Source organism: Pipistrellus kuhlii, unplaced genomic scaffold (genome assembly GCF_014108245.1).
Source record: "Pipistrellus kuhlii isolate mPipKuh1 unplaced genomic scaffold, mPipKuh1.p scaffold_m20_p_12, whole genome shotgun sequence".
NCBI lineage: Eukaryota > Metazoa > Chordata > Mammalia > Chiroptera > Vespertilionidae > Pipistrellus > Pipistrellus kuhlii.
Window position 1 is genome coordinate 38562166 of NW_023425427.1, and position 20658 is coordinate 38582823.

Here is a 20658-nt window from a genome sequence, read left to right on the forward strand (position 1 = left end):
TTGGGGGAAACTGCAGAAACTCAAAATCAAGATACGGAAAAGAAAACACTAATGTAAGTTTAGAGAGCTACTTATTATCAGGTTTGAAGTTTCAAGTTGTATACAGAAAAGGTACAAATGTCATAGTAATTTTATTTTCTAAGTTTTTAGTAGGATAATGCACATATAAAAACATATTAAAGATATCACAGATGCATACATTGTCTTTGAATTTCATTATCACAAAAGAAATGTAAAGATATAACCTCTGTAACTTCTTTATTAGGGTTTTTATGTATCTCTCTAAAATTACTTCTTCCAGAGAGATTTATAAATGTCTGACTTTGATGCTTTTCTGAAAAGAATGTGAAAATGTTGGCCATAGAGACATGAAAATGACACATGATTTTTCAAGGGTAGAACCCCTTGCCCAGGTACTCTGGTACTTAGGAAAGAATGTCACTCTATCAACTTTTGGACTCCTAATTAGAAACTGTGAATTATAAACTTGTCACTGGGACTGTACCCTGTTTTGCACCTTGACCTTGGTGTTCATCCAGGTGATGACAGTGGATAGGCTACCTACATATTTCTTTACTTCAGCACCAACTTCTATAGCTTTTGCATAGCCCTAAAGAGTAAGGATAACTTTTTCAGCCTGTATTAAGAAACCTTACACGATACACTGGCAGGCAGTTAATAACTGTTAGTGGTTGAGGATAATTATGTAATATATACAGAAAGCATATTTGGTCCAGAAAGAAATATGCTAACCTCTTTGAAAGAATAAATACCAATGAGATATAGTAAAATGAACTTTCTACCTCATACATGCCTACTAAAATTTAAAAGTCAGCTCTTTTAAAATGCCCCTGTGCCAGGCCAGTGTTGTTCACTGGTGGAGCGTAGACCCTCACAGTTTCATTCCCAGTCAGGGCAGGCACCTGGATTGCAGGCTTGATCCCTAGTAGGGGGTGTGCAGAAGGCAGCTAATCAATGATTCTCTCTCATCATTGATCCATCTGTCTTTTTTTTTCCCCTCTCCCTTCTTCTCTCTGGAATAAATAAAAACATATTAAAAGTGTCCCTGAAGTATACATTTTAATAATTATTACATCATAAATTATGATTATTAAGTTATTTGAGTATGAGTCTTATCTCATGATAGTATTAGTGAAACAATTTTCAGTGACAGCTTCCTTTTGTGAACTCCTGTGCATTGACATTCATAATATATTCTTTTCTGTCAATATATTTTTTAAACCCTTACCCAAGGATATGTTTATTGATTCTATGGAGAGAAGAAGAAGAGGAGAGGGAGGGAGAGAGGGAGGGAGGAAGGGAGGAAGGGAGATAGAGATAGAGAGAGAGAGAGAGAGAGAGAGAGAGAGAGAGAGAGAGAGAGAGAGAGAGAGAGAGACAGAGAGAGAGACAGAGAGAGAAACATCCATGTGAAACATTGATCCATTGCCTCCCCTATGTGCCAGGCCAAGAATCAAACTAGCAACTTAGGGATTCCTTGATACGGAACCGAACCTGCAACTTTTTGTTGTACAGGAGGCTGCTCCAACCAATGGAGACACTCAGCTGGGGCTTTTGCAAATATCTTTCTATAAACCAAGAGTTCTTTTTTTTCTTTCTTTTTTTTTTCCCCCCCGTTAATCCTCACCTGAGGATGTTTTTCCTTCTTCTTCTTTTTTTTTTTTTTTTTTTTTTTTTTTTTTTTCCAGAGAGAGTAGAAGGGAGGAGGAAATGGGAAGGAGGGAGAGAAGAAGAGAGAGAGAGACACATCAATGTGAGAGAGACTCACCAACTGGGTGCCTCCCAAATGTGCTCCAACTGACCGACAGGGAGCAAACCCGCAACAAGGTATATGCCATTGACTGGGAATCAAACCCAAGACCCTTCTGAGCACAGGCTGATGCTCTAACCATTGAGAAACACTGCGAGGGAAACACTAAGAGTTCTTTGATGGCAAGATCTAACTATGAGTCATTTTAGTATTTTTTTTTAAAGAAAATATACTACCAAAAACAAATTTACTAAATGGAATGTAGGCAACCTGGGAGTTGCTGCACAACAATTTCCCCTTGACTATCTCCCAAAATACCTGGGAACAGGGAAAGATAAATGTCCCATGAAGATGAAATTATGAATAAATAAATAAGCAATTAGGTCAGAAATATGTGATCCACCATTGAATGGCAAAAGGTGACATCATCTCCCAACCAACATAACAGTCAGTAGAAGCAATGTATCTATCAAAGTGTGGTCATCAGTGACAGCAGAGAACAGGGAGGGTCTGAGATAGGTCTTGGCAGTGTGTTTTCTCCTCCTGAATGGAAAGGGTGATCTGCCCCAGGCCTGTCTTCAGAAATAATATTTTATAGATTAATTACAGGAGAGACTCAGGTAATCTAATTCCTCTTATTTCATGCACACACAGAGAAAACTCCCAGTTACACTTTTCAGAATGTTCTCTGTACACAAGAAATGAGAAAAAAGGCAGCAGTTCTGGTTTCCGGCATTAATGAAAAATACAGCCAACTGAATGTAATTTTTAGATGTCCTTTATATTTTTCCATAATATATTTTGATTTCATGATATTTTACTTTTAGATCAAAGAAACCAAAATAACCAAAGTCATTGTTTTAAACAAGTTGTATGTTGGTTTTGAAATCATGACTTATAGAAAATTAGGACTGACATAACTATATATGCAACCCCTTTTAATTGGTTTAGACTTGTAATTATTATTTCAAACAGCTGACTCATCTTCCAATGAAATTATAATTTGGCAGGCAAACACAAAGCAATCAGTTTGTCAGAATTTGTTCTGCATTATCCAATAACTCCATTCTCTCCTTTTCTTTATCATCTCTCCCTCTCCCCACCCCCTGTTCTCCGTTCTTCTTTATTTTTTAACAGAACGGATGCTTCTGCATTACTTAAGCTGGAGGTAACTTGTGGAATAGCATTGTGTCTCCATATCCTATAATAAATGCTTAACATACTTCTTTTTAAAAATATATATTTTATTGATTTTTTACAGAGAGGAAGGGAGAGAGCTAGTGAGCTAGAAATGTTGATGAGAAAGAAACATCGACCAGCTGCCTCTTGCACACCCCCTACCAGGCATGTGCCCGCAACCAACACACATGCCCCTGACCGGAATCGAACCTGGGACCCTTCAGTCCACAGTCTGACGCTCTACCACTGAGCCAAACCGGCCTCGGCTTGACATACTTCTGATGTGAAGTTGTTGCTTAATACATGTTTATTGAATAAATAAATAAAAGGTATGTATTGAATGGCCTAGCAGTTTTATTCTATTGTTTCTATCAACTTGATTGGTAGGAAACACTTCAAATACCTATTGAATATTTTCTTACTTAATTGATTGGTTGGTTACCCAATATCCTATATAATAAAATCCTAATATGCTAAGTGTCTGACCATTTGTTCGACCCTTTGACTAGTCACTATGACGCACACTGCCCACCAGGGTGCAGATGCTTTGACCTATAGGTTAGCTTGTTGCTGGGGTCCAGCCGATCAGGACTGGGAGAGATGGGCCAGATATGCCGTGGAGCCCTCCTGCAGACCCTCTCCAGCCCTGATTGTGGGGTCCTTCGGCCTGCCCTGTACCCTCTTGCAATCTGGGACCCCTTGGTGGATGTCAGAGAGCTGGTTCTGGCTGACCCCTGCAGGCCGTGCTGAGGGACCCCACCAGTGAATGGACCTCTAGTCTTAAGATAATTGCTTGTCACCCTAATTAATTACTGCAGAATAAAAAAGGCTAACCACTTTGAGGCTACAGTAATGGAACGTCTTCATGAAAGCTTTTAGTACCAAATTAAAATAAAGTGGGCATAATGATATTTGTTTTAGGTCAGTTTATACCAATATATAATTCTAAATATGAAAAATTTTTAATTGCTCATTACTTAGAGGCCCTTTATCAGCAACTAATATACTTGAAGTGGGTAAACCGAATATAAATATATTTCAAGAAGAGAGTCACCGTGAGAAGTCATTAGTAATACAAAGTCTCAGTAAGAGAGATAGATAAATGACACTCTAGGAAGGAATGAGAAATAACAGATCTAATTTGCACCAAGGCACTCTAAAAAATTAAAAGATAAAGTGATATGGACCGATGGGAGAAAATAATTAATAGCTAATAATCAATAAATGAATAAATGCTTCCCAGTTGAAAGACAATAGCAGATATTATATTAGTCTATGATAATACATGTAAATAAGAAACTGTATAAAAACCCAAGACTACATTATAAAGAAACTAATTTATTTTTGCAGAACATTGAAGATTGCTTTAGAAGGGAGTTCTCTATCTTTGACAGAATTAATCACTTTTTTAACCTTTTAATTATACTTAGCATGCATCACAAAGAAATGGTTCAAATGTAAGAATACCACAGGATTCCGCAAGTAGTAGTTAACCTGGAGTGCATTATTCAAAGTTGTTCAGTTAATAGGTTCAATCTCCATGTAATATATTAATTACTGCTAAAAACTTGGTAGGTGTCTGATCATACTGTGAGTGAATATATAGTACAGAATTTAATATCTCTTAGGACCAAAGAGCTATGAATTAAGTAGGTTGTTCTCAGCTGGAAAGCTGTTAGACATGTCATGGGAAAACGATTATACTTCCTTACTAATAGAAATTAATACACACAGAATAAACACAAGATTACTGTAGACATTTAAAGCAAAAAGGGAAATATTAATTTTAAGATATATTTAATTTCTTGGAAAATAAATAATATTTCTTGAGCTAGTAGCTTCCTAGCTTCCTGGATATATATATATATATATATATATATATATATGGTGTGTGTGTGTGTATGCCTGGCTGATTTGCTCAGTGTTTAGAATGTTGGCCCTACTATGGAAGGTTCCGGGTTCTATCCAGATTTGATTCATTGTCAAGGGGACTTATATCAGTTGCAGGTTCCATCTCCAGCCTCAGTCAGGTGTATAAGGGAGGCAACCAGTAGATGTATCTCTTTCTTTCTCCCTCCCTCCTTTCCACTGTCTCTAAAGATCAATGGAAAAAATATCCTCACTTGAGGATTTCTATCTATCTATCTATCTATCTATCTATCTATCTATCATCTATCATCTATCTATATTTTATCTATCATATATCTATCTTATCATGAAAGTAAATCATTAGTGACAAAAATTAATGATATTAGTTAACTTTTGAGGCTAAATGCATTCAATTTTTCTAGCAATATATAATTTATAAGTTTCGTTGTGTTTAATACAGGATAAATGCATATGACTTTTTTCCTACTAATACATGTATATAAACACATTTTAAAGAAGAATATAAAATTCTTTGTCCATTATTTTACAAATCAAGAAAGGCAAAATATAACAAAGCAGATCAAGGCTGTAGATTGTGGTCATTTAAGGAAAATATGGTGTTTCTGGCTTTCTTCCTGGCCCCACAGGCCTCTTTACCCAGGCAGCTGTTCCACTTAACCTCCTCCCTCCATCTGTGGGTTCAGCTTGACTCAAGGCCCCTGGGGATGAGTGTCACTTTGGCAGATGGGCCTCTGAAAGAAGCCCTTTGTCAGAAACTCTTGACTCAGTTGCTGCTGCAATGTGAACTCAATATTCCCCCCAGGGCCTAGACATCAGGGAGTATCTTATCTCCTCCTTTGTGAACCACAGTTCCCATCAACTACAACAGATTCCCATTCAGTGCTCCACTCTGAAAAGCCATTAGCACTTTGTTTTCTCTCATTTTGCCAGCTGATGCCGGGTGGCCAACTGTGGTTTCTAGGGGGCTGGACTTCCACTTACTTCTCTACTGACCCATCTGAATTGATCTCCTAGGCTTAGACCTTGAGTTTAGACCTTAAATAATAGCACTTGTTCCCAACCTGAACTTGAACAGATTTTGATTTGGTAACTGATTTCTGGAATGATCACTTCTTGTACTCCTTCCTGGATTGGACTTACAAAAAAGAAAATAATGCGTGGACCAAAAGAATTCTCAAAAAAACAAAATTTTTAAAAAGGAAGTCTTTCAGTAACCTGAAGATGACAGGAGTATTAAACAATATCCTTGTTAATAATGAAAAGATTGGTAGATCTCATGGCCAAGTGATAGGCCTTTTAGAACCCTCACACTCAGTTTATTGTACCATTTACTTCCACGTAGTGTGTTCTTAGGTCCTAGATTATTTTATGCCCTTGAAATTTAGGAAGAGGTAAAGAAGACAGTGAATGTAGATTTGTATACTATTTTATTTTATAAGGTGATAATAACTGGTTGAAGGGAAAATCAGGAAGAATAATGTAAACAAAAGGAATATTAGTAAAGAAAATCTATTCCAGGGAAGGAGTTTATTAGATACTTCAGCTTTGTACTTTCTAATTTGGTCAAAGAAATAGAAGAAACATAATCCATTTTGTTGGTGGAGAAACTATGCAAATTTTACTAGTGATTGGACCTTGGTTCAGCAACCTCTGTACTTGAGATCTGGTTAAGAAAGAATTTAGAGCCAAGACTCAAATATAAGCAAAAGTTCATTTAGAAAGTCACAGAGGTAGGAATGAGCCAGCTGGGCTGTATGAGCTCAGGAAACAAATCACAGAAACAAAAGAAGGCCCCTTGGAGCTTAAGAGAAAGAAAGCAAGGATATAAGCACCTGGGATAAGGAGAGGGTGAAAAGCTTGGCCATGCTTCAGGGAGAAAGAGTGTGCTGAGGGGAAGGAGGGTGGGGAAAGTGCTGGTGTGCTGACGAGAGGGAGCAGAGCTGGGTCCTCCTACTAATGGAGGTTCCTAGGGAGGATCTCAATAGAATAGTCATCAGCTTTTCCAGGTGTGTCCTTGCAGCTTTTTTTTTCTTTTCTTCCTCATCTATTGCCATGAAATACTCTGGTTCCCCAGAGCACAGGTAGGAAATAAATTTCTTAAAAACAAATATGAAATGTAGAATCCATCTTCTGAGCTATAATGTCCTGAGAGGGCTAATGGAGGATAACGTTATACTAACATGGTGACTATGTAGATGGCATTTTTAATTAAAGAAAGAATTTCTCCAAATATTTAAGAATATTATTTAGCAGACACAAGTTTACACTGAAATAGCAACAGGGGACAGTCAATAATCACATGGCTCACGTATAATAAAGTTCGATCTTGAGGAAAAGTAATTAAAAAAAGCAACCAAGATTAATTAATGATAGAGATATATAAAAACCATATGAAGTTATTACCATAATAATTACAAAAAGTAATTACCAGCACCATTAAACAAGTCTATAATGTAATTATAAGTACTTATTAGTGATGTTTATATCTAAAATTAGAAAAGATGGAAGAATTCTTCAAAAAGTTGTTATTTTCGTTAGCTGATTATTGATGGGAAAGATAGGAAAGGAGGAGACATGGTTGCGCTTGGTCAGCTGGCAAGCAAAGGTGTGTCTGTTTCACGAGAAAGCTGCTGTTTCACACCCAAGGGAATCCCAGCTTTGTCCCTGTTAGGGGATCAACACCCCTCCGTGCCCTCCTCAGGTGCTGGATTTTTAGTGGGGAGTGGAGGGAGAGAAAGACATGCTCAGTAGAAGTCAAAGTGGTATAAGGGCACATGCTGGACCATTGAGGCCAGCCAATCTAACCTGGAAAAAAAAATCCTTGGCTAAGGGGGTGGAGCCAATGCAAGCATGAAATCCTGAGAAATTAATTGGCTATTTTTAAAAAATATATATATATATTTTATTGATTTTGTACAGAGAGGAAGGGAGAGAGATAGAGAGTTAGAAACATCGATGAGAGAGAGTCATTGATCAGCTGCCTCTTGCACATCCGCAACCAAAGTACATGCCCTTGACCAGAATCAAACCTGGGACCCTTCAGTCCCCAAGCCGATGCTCTATCCCAGCGTTTTTCAACCGCTGTTCCGCGGCACACTAGTGTGCCGCGAGATGTTGCCTGGTGTGCCGTAGGTGCAGACAAGACAAGAATTTTATAATTTTTCACTATTTTGTTTACTTAATATTTCATAATAAAGTAATTATAAAATACTTTCTTTGTGTTTATTTGATTCCTATTCAAGAGAATTACTTTATATATAGTCAATATAGGCACAGAGTTAAATTTTTAACAATTTCTAATGGTGGTGTGCCTCGTGATTTTTTTTATGAAACAAGTGTGCCTTTGCCCAAAAAAGGTTGAAAAACACTGCTCTATCCATTGAGCCAAACCGGTCTCGGCTAATTGGCTATTTTTAAAAAGCTTCTGGTTCCTCCCAAGCCTGAGAATACTTAACTCCAAGAGACAAAGAGCTCTCTCTCTCTCTCTCTACACACACACACACACACACACACACATACATACACACACACACACACACAAGTGCACATGTCAGTATTTTTCCTAGATGGTATTTTTTGCAACATACCCTACAAAATGAAGAATAACAATCCTATTCACTTCATTATATTAAATATAGTATATTAACATTCTTTTAAATTATGTTTTTATAATTTTTATCACTTAGAGTAAAACCATTTACTGAGTGGCCCTTATTGTTCACATTGATAAAAATATTGTATTTCTGTTAAGCCTGTTTCAGCTATAAATTTTCATTTTTTTCTTTACTATTACAGAGAATGGCAAGGGGGGTGGGGGGGAAACAACAACCAGGCACTATCTATGGAGTCACTTTATATCGCTAGAAGAAAGTGACTGTTCGTTAAATATATAGCATCAGGTATTAGGGAAGAGGGTGAGGATGTGACTCATGGTGCATTTGAATTTCATTACTAACTAGTGAGGTTACATGGTGTTCTTTTGAGTTCCAGACATTGAGAGAGGTGTGAGTAGTGTTTGTTGAAATCAGTTCTCTCTCTCTCTGTGCAGGCACTCCACAATGACTGGCAGAATCAACATCATCACAACCTTGGATCCCAACTCACTAGCATTGCTACTGAAACTCCCTAAGTTACTACTCACATGCCTGTCAGACACATAGAAGGATATCAGGAACCATTCCTGCCTGTACAGTGGCAAAAGAATTTCAATAATACATCACAAAAACCTCTTTAATTCTCTTTCAGCATGCATATTCATATCTGCTTGGTTTAAAAAAGCAAAAAATCAAGTTTACATAATCAAGCTAGAGAGTTGATTGAATATGTTGTTAATGCACTTATTCAATGTTCTCCACCAAACAAATATAGCATATTCGAACTTGTTTTGGTATCTATAGAAAGGAAACAAGAATGTTACTCGTTATACAGGTGAGAACAAATAAAGTATTCTGTTGCTCCTTTGGGGTGATCTGAATTTACTTAAAAAGTCATCTGGTGAGATAGTTATAACGTCTCTGGCATTGAAAGTTGTGACTAGAAAATAGTTTCCTACTTTAGAAATAAACGCCTTGGCTTCCCTCCAACATTTATTTTCAATAAATGCCTACGCGTTTTTCTTGTAGCAAGAGACCATTATCCAGTCACAATGTTCAATCCCTTGACATTATCTCTTAAGTAAAATTGTAATGTTACGAATAAAGGACTTGCTGACTGAAGGAGTGTGTTAGTATGCGGGGAGGGTGAACAAGTACTGTGGGCAAAAATAACTCCCTTAATTGGCATTTGAAATGGCAAAAGCACCTGTTTCCTTCTCTTCGGGCACACTGCATATTGGGCCTTGTTATTAAGAGCTTGACCAAGGTAGAAGCCTAGCAAGTAAATATTCCAGCATTTTCTGGATTAAAGGATGATTCGTATAATTTAATCTCTGATACCTCTGGTGCTTTACATGGCCTCTCTTGAACACTGTGTAATGGACATTGGTGTGGTCTGTATTAGTGCTAAAGATCAGCACTTATCCTAATTAAGGTGCTTTTGTCACGAAGGCTCCTTTTAAAAAAATGTATTATTTTTTTAAAATATATTTTTATTAATTTCAGAGAGGAAGAGAGAGATAGAAATATGAATGATAAGAGAGAATCACTGATTGACTGCCTCCTGCATGCCTCCCCCCCACCCCCCACTGGGGATCAAGCCTGCTACCCAGGCATGTGCCCTTGACCAAATCGAACCTGGGATCCTTCAGTCCACAGGCTGACACTCTATCTACTAAGTCAAACCAGCTAGGGCTGAAGGTTCCTTTATAACCTAAGAACCTGTGTATACCTTCCCTTCTTCCAATAACCAATGGAGATTTGGGTCTCCCTAAACTTTAATCAAGTCGGTTGGCTAAACCGATTTTGACAGAAAGTGGCTGCTGAGATGATCAGTGACTTGTCAGATTTACTGTCTATACTTTGTAGCCAATCACTAGGACAGTGGAGGCATCACAGTAACCTTGAGAAAAAGGACACCATTCTGAAAAAATCAATATATCAACAGGGATAAAAACACACTTAAGAAAAAACAAAATGTTCCTAGACACAGATAGGATTATATCACTCCTCTGCTGAAATCATTTACTTAATGAACACCCAGCCATCTGTTAAATTCTGAACACCTTAATATAGAATGGCAAGGCAATTCTTAACATAGAATAACAAGAAGTATCAAACGCTAGCTTACCCCTTTTTTGGCAAAGCACTATCAGACTATGAGCTACCTTACTCTCATCCCTCATCTTGGACATGGAACATAAGATGATTTTTTTTAGTCTACACAGGGAATATTCCAGACAAGCTTTAAGATAAGTTCTCTTGTCTCCCAACAAGGCAGCTGCCACTGTTAGAATAAAATAGAAGTTTCGTCTAACTCATTTATATTTGTGAATTTGGAACCTCCTAGCAGGCATAGTGAATTGAATTTTCTGCAGTTCGAGTCCTGAAGTTATAATTTTTTTTTTCTAATTCAATTATTTTTATTTATTAATTTTTCATACTAAAATTTGAGAATCACTGCTCCAGAGCTCTGTTCAATTTGCTTTTCTTTCATGGAGTCTATACTCATCACTTCCAGTGGTAATGACCTTTCCCTTTCCTGATCTCTAGGTCAATTTGTTTATACCATACCCCATAGCATACTTCTCTGTGACACATTTATTACCAATATGTTTGATCACCTTTGGAGGTGACTTAGCATTTCTTCTGTCCATACTCAGCACACTGAAGAAAGCCATTTCACAATCATAGAAAATTGAAATGGCAGCATTGCATGTGTTCAACATTTAAGCTGTAAGGATGTCCTGAGGTCTGGGCTACCCAAGATCAATATAGGTGTTACCTTATTTCTTGCAATTCCTTCCTCAGGAAGCTCCTTTCAGTCCCACAACCCCATAAGAAGGTACAGATAAAAAGGGGCCCAGGAGCTAAGCAGCTGAATGGTTGTGAATTCTGTATTAATTGTAAATACCCAAATTCCTCCTTGCAGTAAGTCTGCCATAGTTCTAGGACAGGTCATTATGGAAAAGGGCTTTTAGAATCTCATTGGGAAGCAAACCACAGCTGTGTTTTCTGAGGTGCTAGCACTCCTGATTTTGGAGATATTTCAATGATGGGAGTTAGTAAACCAGAGTTGGCCAGATAAGAGGATAAATGCATGTTATCTTTTTTAAATTTAAAAACTGTCAAAGGTACAATAAAATATGAAGAAATAATCTAATGAAAGCTGCCAACTACAACCATCATCACAAATGAAGAAACATGATCCCCCAAAATATAGGCTTATATTAAATACAAAAATTAGCCATATTATACTCATTAGGAATCATTGTAAAGATGCTTCCATGGATCATCTACACTAATAAAAGAGAAAGATGTAAGTTGACTGTACCTTTGCAACACCCACCAGCCACTCAGGAGTGAGTATGCAAATTAACCCAACGAAGATGGAGGGTTAATTTGCATACACAGGCTCTGAGTGGCTGGGGATGGGACACTTGTGGCATCAGGCATTCTGTACTACTCCAGACCTTCCGGGCCTCTAGGCAGCATGAGAAGACAGAAAGGCAGCTCTGGGCCAGAGCAAAGGCGGTGCTGGCAACCAGGGGAAAGAAGGCCCATTCTTGCAGGAATCTTTGTGCACCGGGGCCTCTAGTGTCATCATGAAACACATAAGCCATTCTTATGAGAACCCCTGACAAACATCTCTTGTTTTGGTAATAAAACTTAGACTGGAGTCTTAGATATTCTGATCTTCGGACAATTAGAAAGCTTAGATGCAAATGGGCAGCCTTTTACTAATATAAATTGATCATAAATACCTTTGGTGATAAAAATGTTCATACATTTTCCTCAGTGAGACACCAGAAAGGCACCTGTTCAGTGCTTCACTCTGATTATGACTTTTATTTTGATTATAAAGCTGAAAACACCAGGCTTGAAAGGGAATTAAAAAAAAAAATACAACCCACTATAATGTCATCTAAATTGAGCAGAAATCATAAGCTTAAACATCAATAAATGTCATATTAAAATAACAAAGGGAAAATATCTTTTAGGTGACTGGGTCAACCAATCTCAACCTTTTAAAATTTTGTTTTTTTAACTGAGAGTGTCCAAGCTGTCATTAAAAATGAACTCTGATGATCTTTCCATTTCAATGCTCTGAGCAATTTTTTTAAGATTGCAAAATCATTTCTGTGAAAGCTCACAGGACAACTGATATCCTAAAGTCAATTCTCAGTTACCTTTGGCATGGGAGATGGGATTACATGGACATTTGTTGACAATTTCCAGGCATCCCTCAATCGGTTCTCTCATTATCTCCCATCAACAAGCAGCAATTGTACAGATTTGAGTTGTACCTCATTTCATTGCAAGCTTGCAGAGAGAACTGAAATTATCCTGTAGAAAATTAAATATGTAGAGAGGAAAGAAAGGTAAACCAAATACAGTACTGCCTACAAGGGCACATGCACTGGAAGAATTCAAAATGATTAATAAACATTTGTTGAGGTTTTTCGTTTTGTTTTGTGTGTTTTTTTTTGTTTGTTTTTTTTTAGAAAGAAAAAGAGCAACAGATGAAGGTTCTTCGGAAACATAATAATAACTATGCATCCCATGTATTCTAGTTCTCTAGTACCAAAGGACACACTAAATGAACCTCCTCTCCTGTAAGGTGCTCAGGTGAATCTTATGGGAGGCATTATCAATCAGGGAAGCAAAATACAAAGCCTAGGAACATTGCAAAAACCAATCATGGAGCAAGCTCTTGAAAAGACACATGTTGGATGGATGATAAAGGGCACTGAAGAGTTGGTTTTATTTTCTCTTTTCAATTTAGAAAGGACTTGTGAGCTGCTAACATTTCCAAAATGTATTCTAATGCATATATAGGCGACAGACTGTGAGGTTAGGCTGTGAAGCTGTTCAGATGGGTTCATGGTATGGCTCCACTTACCACTTTGGGATACTTGGTTCACCTCCGTGACTCCCTTTCTATATCTATCAATGAGCTATGATTAAATAAGTTAGTCTGGTATATAATTAAAGCTCAAAAAATAAGAGCCATATTATTCATATAAGAATGCTATTACACACAAAAAATAAACTATGCAATAATCCTACTGACAAGATAATATTTGATAATAAAATAAAAGCAACTAAAACAATCATTCAAACAATGAAAAACCTAATGTATGCTCTTAAAATGTAAGCCATAATGTGAAGTAAAAAGTAAAACTCATCTTTCCATCTTTTCCCTCCTTTGTCAAGTGTTTCTTATGAGGTAATTTTAGAAAAACGCATAAATAGCTCATATATTCTTTTATCTATTTATACAAAAGTGACTATGCTGCCCATTGTATACATTTTTAGTACCTATATTTTTGTCCCTCACATAGTAATATATCTTCCCCTGTGAGCACATGCAGTGCACTCTCACTTTTTAACAGCTGCATAGTATCCCACAGTATAGATGTAAAATGATTTATCTAACTGGCTCTCTACTGTTGAAAACTTAGGTTGTTTTAATAGCTTATAAATCCAAATGGTTTTTTTCAAAAATTACTTATACATTACTTGGGTAGTTTCTGAAAATTCTTAAGGTATATTGCTAGCAGTAGGATTTTTAAATCAATAATATGAACCTCTTAAAATATGGCATTTTGAAAATCTCCTCCAAAGCTGTGACATCACTTAAATTCCATAAACACTCGCAACAGCATCTGAAAAGTCTTGCCCCAGGAATTACTCAAACCCTAAATTTTGCCAATCTGGTGATATAAACATTTATTAAGGGTGATTAATATTATAACGTGATGTTCTATGCAGGCAAAAAAAAAAAGTGATTCTTTGATTATAAAATATTTTGTTTTATCACTTTTCTGAAAATATAAATGGAATGTTTTATTTTTACCTATGTAAAGATTTTCATAAATCATTTCCCTATCTTATGAAATGTTTATGGTCAAGAATAGTTAGCATCATAAATGCAGAAACTGCTCTCCCTATAGCTTTCAAAATATTTCTTGCTTTCTATGGTTAACATACACACACAGAGACACAACTATACCACTATACCCAGACACACACAGACAGAAACACACACAGACACTCACACACAGATGTACACAGGAAGCCCTCTGCTACCAAGAAACAGAGCACAGCTGCTTCAGCTACTAGTACCCTAAGAGAGAGATATTATTGAAAAGAAACCTAATCGGTTAAGAATTTAGTCAAGCTAAATTCCAATTTTCTGAGGTGTGCTAAAATTTAAGATAAAAGCCAATACATGAGTAAGTGACATTTTATGTCTCTCTGAATTGATCAAAGAGATACCTCAAATTTGAGGTTATCCATTACATTTCCCTAAAAATCTATATTCATACGTAAATCACATTTGATAAAACTTTCTCCTGCAATTAAAACAAACAAACAAACAAACAAAAAGGACCTCATTTGTTTTCATGAAGTTCTGTATTCAATTTCTGGAATCTGTCAGGAGACATATTCTTTACTCTGCTTCTTTCACTCAAAATGGCTGGTTAGTTTTTATTTGTTAATCTCAGTAGGTTTCTAATACAGTTAGAAAAAATATATAACCAACTTGGAATAATATTCCAAATTTAAATGTGGGGACTTTCTTATGAGCATTGTGGGTTAATAATTACTATAAATGCCTATCCTATATAATAAAAACCTACTTTGCAAATTGTGTCCTCAACCAGGGGGAGTTCAACTAGGAGTTTGAGCAGAGGGTAGGGCAGGCCAGCTAACTGCCTACAGCCCTTCCTCCTGGCTGCACTCCCCCCAACAACAACGGCCAGCTGCCAGAGGCCCTACTCTCAGTCACCACCCTCCCCCTCATCCTGATCAGGGGCAGGGCCAGCCAACCCACCTCCAGCATCCCCTCCCCCCAGATGGCCTGGCTCACTCAGCCCCAATCAGGGCAGGCTGGCCGAACCCCACCTGTGCATGAATTCATGGACTGGACCGCTAGTATTTTATATTAGTCTATCAAAGTTATAGAAATATCTTGATTTTTCAGTGTTTTAATAACTGTAAAAGTCCAGGAGAGGAATCTCTGTTTAAATTTGTAGGAAAGGGATTTAGAAGGAGTCATGCATATAAAGGGTAGAAGCAATTCTCTGTTGCTTTATGATATGTCTTCACTCAATGATTTTACACAAAATGTTTTTTTTTTACAAAATAAGAAATTTGTTATAATTCTAATATTCATAAAAATAAATGCCAATTTTTATCTATACTGCCTTCTGATATGTTATTGTATCCCTAATTAATATATTAAGAATCTCCCAATTCTTCAAAATTTAATGCAAGGATAAATCACGTGGGAGCCCTCTGGTGGCCAAAACAATGCCATTAAATTTTCTCTAGAGAAGTTCAGGCTTAGAGAAAAAGCTTTCATTGAAATTCTAAAACTTTATTTGACATCTAATTCCTATTGATATATTTATAGCATATTGATTCAATTTATAAGTTACAAACTGCCAGTGTATTTTAATGTCTGTCACCAAACTCATAAAGTAATATTTCACACACATAATGTCATATTAAAATTGTATTAAAATATTATATTGCTATGCGAATATAGAGAATCAAAGATTATCTTAGACACACAAAATTATTGAATCATAGAATTTTACAGCAGAAATAAATCTTACAGTTAATTTAGTGAATCAGAAAAATAAAGTAAAGGTAGGTTAAATGCTTTGCATATAGTCAGAGTAATTATTGGAAGTGCTGGAGCTACAGTCCATTTCTATATGTTACAATGTCAAGCACTCTAAAACATGTGGTCCTTAAACCCTGCTTCAATTTATTTTGCAGCCCCTTTTCACGGGATTTTTACTTGTTTGTTTTAACCTTCTTTCCATGATTTTAAAAGTATTTTTGCTTCTGAAAGTTCTTCCAGGTTAAGACATGAGCACCAAGTGATTTGCAATTTAAAAGTAAGGATGGGGAATAAAAAGCAGAAACAAAACAAAACAACAGTATGAAAAACATTAAGGGTCTATTGCTGTGTAATATATTACCAGAAAGTTAGCAGCTTAAAACAGTACCCATTTGTGAGCTCTCAATTCTGTAGTCAGAATCAAGGTGTGCGCTGAACTGCCTTTCATCTGGAAGCCAGAATTCAGTTCCTGCAGTGGTAGGACTCGGATCTATCTTTTCTGCTGTTTTTTGGCTAAGGTATTGCTCTCAGATTCTAGTTCCTTGCCGCCTGGCCCCCTCCATATAAAAAACTATCAATAGAGACTCCCCTTTTATAAAAACCATTCACCCTCACATATCATCCCTCATTTTGAGGAAGAGTTCCTTTTTGTCATTGTTGCTAATCTCTCACCAATGTGAGAGAGACACATTGATTATTTGCCTCTCCCATGTGTCATGGGTAGTGGCTGGAGATCAAACCTGCAACCCAGCGATATGCCCTGGACTAGATATCAAACCCTCAACGCTTCAGTGTGCAGGCAGATGATCTCACCATTTAGATACACAGACCAGGGGCCAAGATGTTTTGTTGTTGTTAGCAAGTGCCTGGCTCCTTTTAAGAAACTTGCATAGGTTCACAGGGCTATTTATAGATCAGCCTCACTATAACAGTTTCTCCTCATTAATGTCAGTTGTGCTATACAACATAGTCTATATGAGTGATTCTCCCATCAAATTCACAAGTTCTGGAATTGAACAGCTTGTGTATGGGAGGATGGATCTTGAGGGACATTTTAGAATTTATCGCACTGGCCAATCTGGCTTAGTGGATAGAGCGTCAGCCCACAGACTGAAGGGTCCTGAGTTTAATTCTGTTCAAGAATACATATGTACCTGTCTTGCAGGCTCTATCCTACACATTGCAGGAGGCAACCAACTGATGTGTCTCTCACATTCATGTTTCTCTCTCTTTGTCTCTCCCCCTCCCTTCCATTCTCTCTAAAAATCAATGGGAAAAATATCCTTGGGTGAGGAGTAACAACAGCAACAAAAAATTCTATCTATCACACACACACACACACACACACACACACACACACACACACACACACAAACACACACACACAAATTGCAATTTCTTACTAAGGCGCACCTCAATGAAAGGGAAGATTTTACTTCTTTTGCAGCTGTCATGATTCTCATACTATCTCTATGTATAATTTAGCATTATAACAGAGGCTATACACTAATAAAGTCTTACAATATTAAAATATACTCTAAAACTTATTAATTTTTCCAATGAATTTTAAAAAATTCCTGTTCTTATGGAACTTATATAAAGAAGGATAATATGCAAATCAACCAAATGGCAGAACGACCGATTGCTATAATGTGCACTGGCCAGCAGGGGCAGGCACTTAATGTAGAAGCAGCTCCTGACCCAATTGATTAGGGCCTGCTTGCCAATCTCTCCATTCCTCCCCCGGTCCAGGAGGCTCTGATCACCCAATGGTGAACAGGGAACCGGGGGTGGGTGGTAGTAGAGGGCAGATCCAGCTGCCAGCAGCTGGGGAAGGTGGCCCTGATCAAAGGCCAGGCCTAGGGACTGTACCTGTGCAGAATTTCTCACAGTGGGCCTCCAGCATTCTAATAAAAAGAAAGAGATAAATGATACCGTGTTTCCCCGAAAATAAGACATCCTCCAAAAATAAGACCTAGCGCATGGAAAGATAAGACATCCCCTGAAAATAAGACCTAGCACATCTTTGGGAGCAAAAATTAATACAAGACATTGTCTTATTTTCGAGGAAACAGGGTATATATAATCAATAAATAAACCCATCTAATATACTAAGAGATGAAAAGTGCTATGAAATAACAGTCAAAAAATCAAAGAAATTAGGGTAAGAAGAATTCAGCGTCAGGGATGGAGTAAGTAAATAGGATATAAAAGGTGTTCATCATTGAGAAGAGGAGGTTTGTGTAAGGACATAAAGGAAGTGAGAAAGTTATTTGTGAAGATATCTAGGGGAGAAAGAATTCAGGGAGAAGGAACAAGTGAAATGGTCCTAATGCAAGATCCTTGGCAATTCAGAACACAGTGAGGAGGAGCACGTGACTGCAGTGGAAGGAGGAAGAAAATAAAGAGGTGAGGTCAAGAGGCAATGAGGAACTATCAATAGCTATACATTATGGTGTCATTGTAGAGTCTGGATCAAATGGGGCACCATTGCACAAAAATGATATATATGATTTAAGTTTTAGAAGAACTTTTCTGGCTATTTTATTAAGAACTAGAAGCCCGGTGCATGAAATTCATGCACGGTGGGAGGGGGCGGTCCTTCAGCCCTGCTTGCACCCTCTAACAATCTGGGATCACTGGCTCCTAACAACTTGCCTGCTGGTCTGCTTGGTTGCTGCTAGCCCTCTGCTTGCCTGCCTCATTGCCCCTAACCCCTTGTCTGCCAGCCTAATCACCTCTAACTGCCTCTGCATGCCTGCCTGATCACCCCTAACCACTCTGCCTGCCTGATCGCCCCTCACTACCTCTGACTGCCTGCCTCATTGCCCCTCATATTACACTTTTATTATTATAGATAGTTGCCTTGCTCCAAGCTCTAAGAACCTGCTTGTCCTAGAGATAGAAAAGTTTTAATTTTTACTCTTATTATGGCAATTAACTAACACAGATGGCCACCAAAAAGGTGACTTCCCAAAGGGTGGATAGCAAACGGTGCTGTTAAGTCCCCTTCCATGAAAATGTGCATGTCATGCATTGTATCTGCCTGGGTACACTAAAGAGTGAGGTTTCTGTCTGTCTTTGCAATCATATGAGCAAATTGTGTGAGACTTCAGCCCAGTCTGGTTTGGTGCTCACAGAATAATATAGCTTTCTTTCTTTTTCTTTTTTTTTTTTTCTTTTTCTTTTCTTTTTTCACTTTTCTTCCTTGGTGGAGATGTCCTAGAAGTTGAAGGATATCTTCATTTTAATTTTTCCTCAACACTCTGACTTATGTTTCTCACCTTTGCTTTCCCTCCATCCCCCACCAGCGACAGTAACTTGCTCCAGGCTCTCTTCGCTCAAGTTTCTAGGAGATCGCACAGTGTGTCCACCACCAGAACGACAATTTCCAGCATTCCTGGTGCTCCCCACACCCTTGGCTTCTGCTTCTGGACCAAGGCCCCTCCCTTCCCCTGTCTCCATGCAGCTGGGTGCTGGGCTCACATTGCCAGGGCAATGCCACCAGTGTCCCGCCCTGGCAACTATGGGCATTGCCATCTTTGTTGCAGAGTGATAGTTAATTTACATATTACTCTTTTATTAGGTAGGATGATTGTAAAGGAGTAAGAATAAAAGTAGACAGACCTAGTGAGAGGCTATTGCTGAAATTCAGGTTAGAAATACAATGGACTAGGGTTTTAGGAGTAAGAATTGGATTCTGAATATACATATATATATATATATATATATATATATATATAATGTATATGTATATATATACACATATATATATGTATACACACACACACACACACACACATATATATATATAGAAGGTAGAGCTAAGAACATTTCTGTTATGTTTAGCTGTGACGTATGAGATAGATAAAGAAAGAAACTAAGAATGACTTAAAGGTTTTTAGTTTAATGGCTAGATAGAATTGCTATCGTTTGAAGAGGAGAATGGAGAAGATTAGAAAGTGAGGGACATAGTTTTAGGACATGTGGCCTTTGAGATGGCTTTTAAATAGCCAAATGGATAAGGCAAGTAGGCAGTTGGATACGTAAGTCTGGAGTTCATAAGAGAGATCTGGCTTAAAAATATACACGTGGGACACTCCTAAAGAAGGTACTTTAATGAATTGAGCCTGGGGGAGAGCACAGGGGAGTGCGTCCGAGCATAAAAGAGAAGAGAAGGAATGACCGAGCTCAGAGCACTTCAACATGAACATTTCAGAAGACGAGAAACAAGTGAAGGCAACGGCAGAGGAGAAACAGTGAAAGGGAAAGAAAGTATCAGGAAGAATAAGTGGTCAACCCTGTCATTGCTACTGATAAGAGACTGGACATAGCAATTTAGACAGCACTGGTGACATCGACAAGTTTTGATGGAGTGATAGGGTGAAAGCCTGACTGGGGCAGTTTTAAGATAGAAAATGAGAAAATAAATGGCAGAAAAGAGTACAAACAATAATTTCAGGAATTTTATTTCAGAAAGAAGTCAAGAAATGGGGAGGGGGAAGATGGCAGAGAAAATGGGGTCAATGAAAGCTTTATTGTTTTTTAAAAAAATATATATTTTATTGATTTTTTACAGAGAGGAG

At 37.6% G+C, this 20658-nt stretch overlaps 1 long non-coding RNA gene across 1 annotated transcript; it reads right to left on the minus strand.

Moving 5' to 3' along the window:
- Positions 1-3481: 3481 nt before the first annotated feature.
- On the minus strand, positions 3482-19656 carry LOC118716761. Its single transcript, XR_004987237.2, has 4 exons — positions 19559-19656; positions 18727-18730; positions 12020-12025; positions 3482-3495 (listed from the first exon to the last, which is right to left on the minus strand). It is a non-coding gene; the product is annotated as an uncharacterized LOC118716761 (long non-coding RNA).
- Between the last annotated feature and the right edge of the window lie 1002 nt (positions 19657-20658).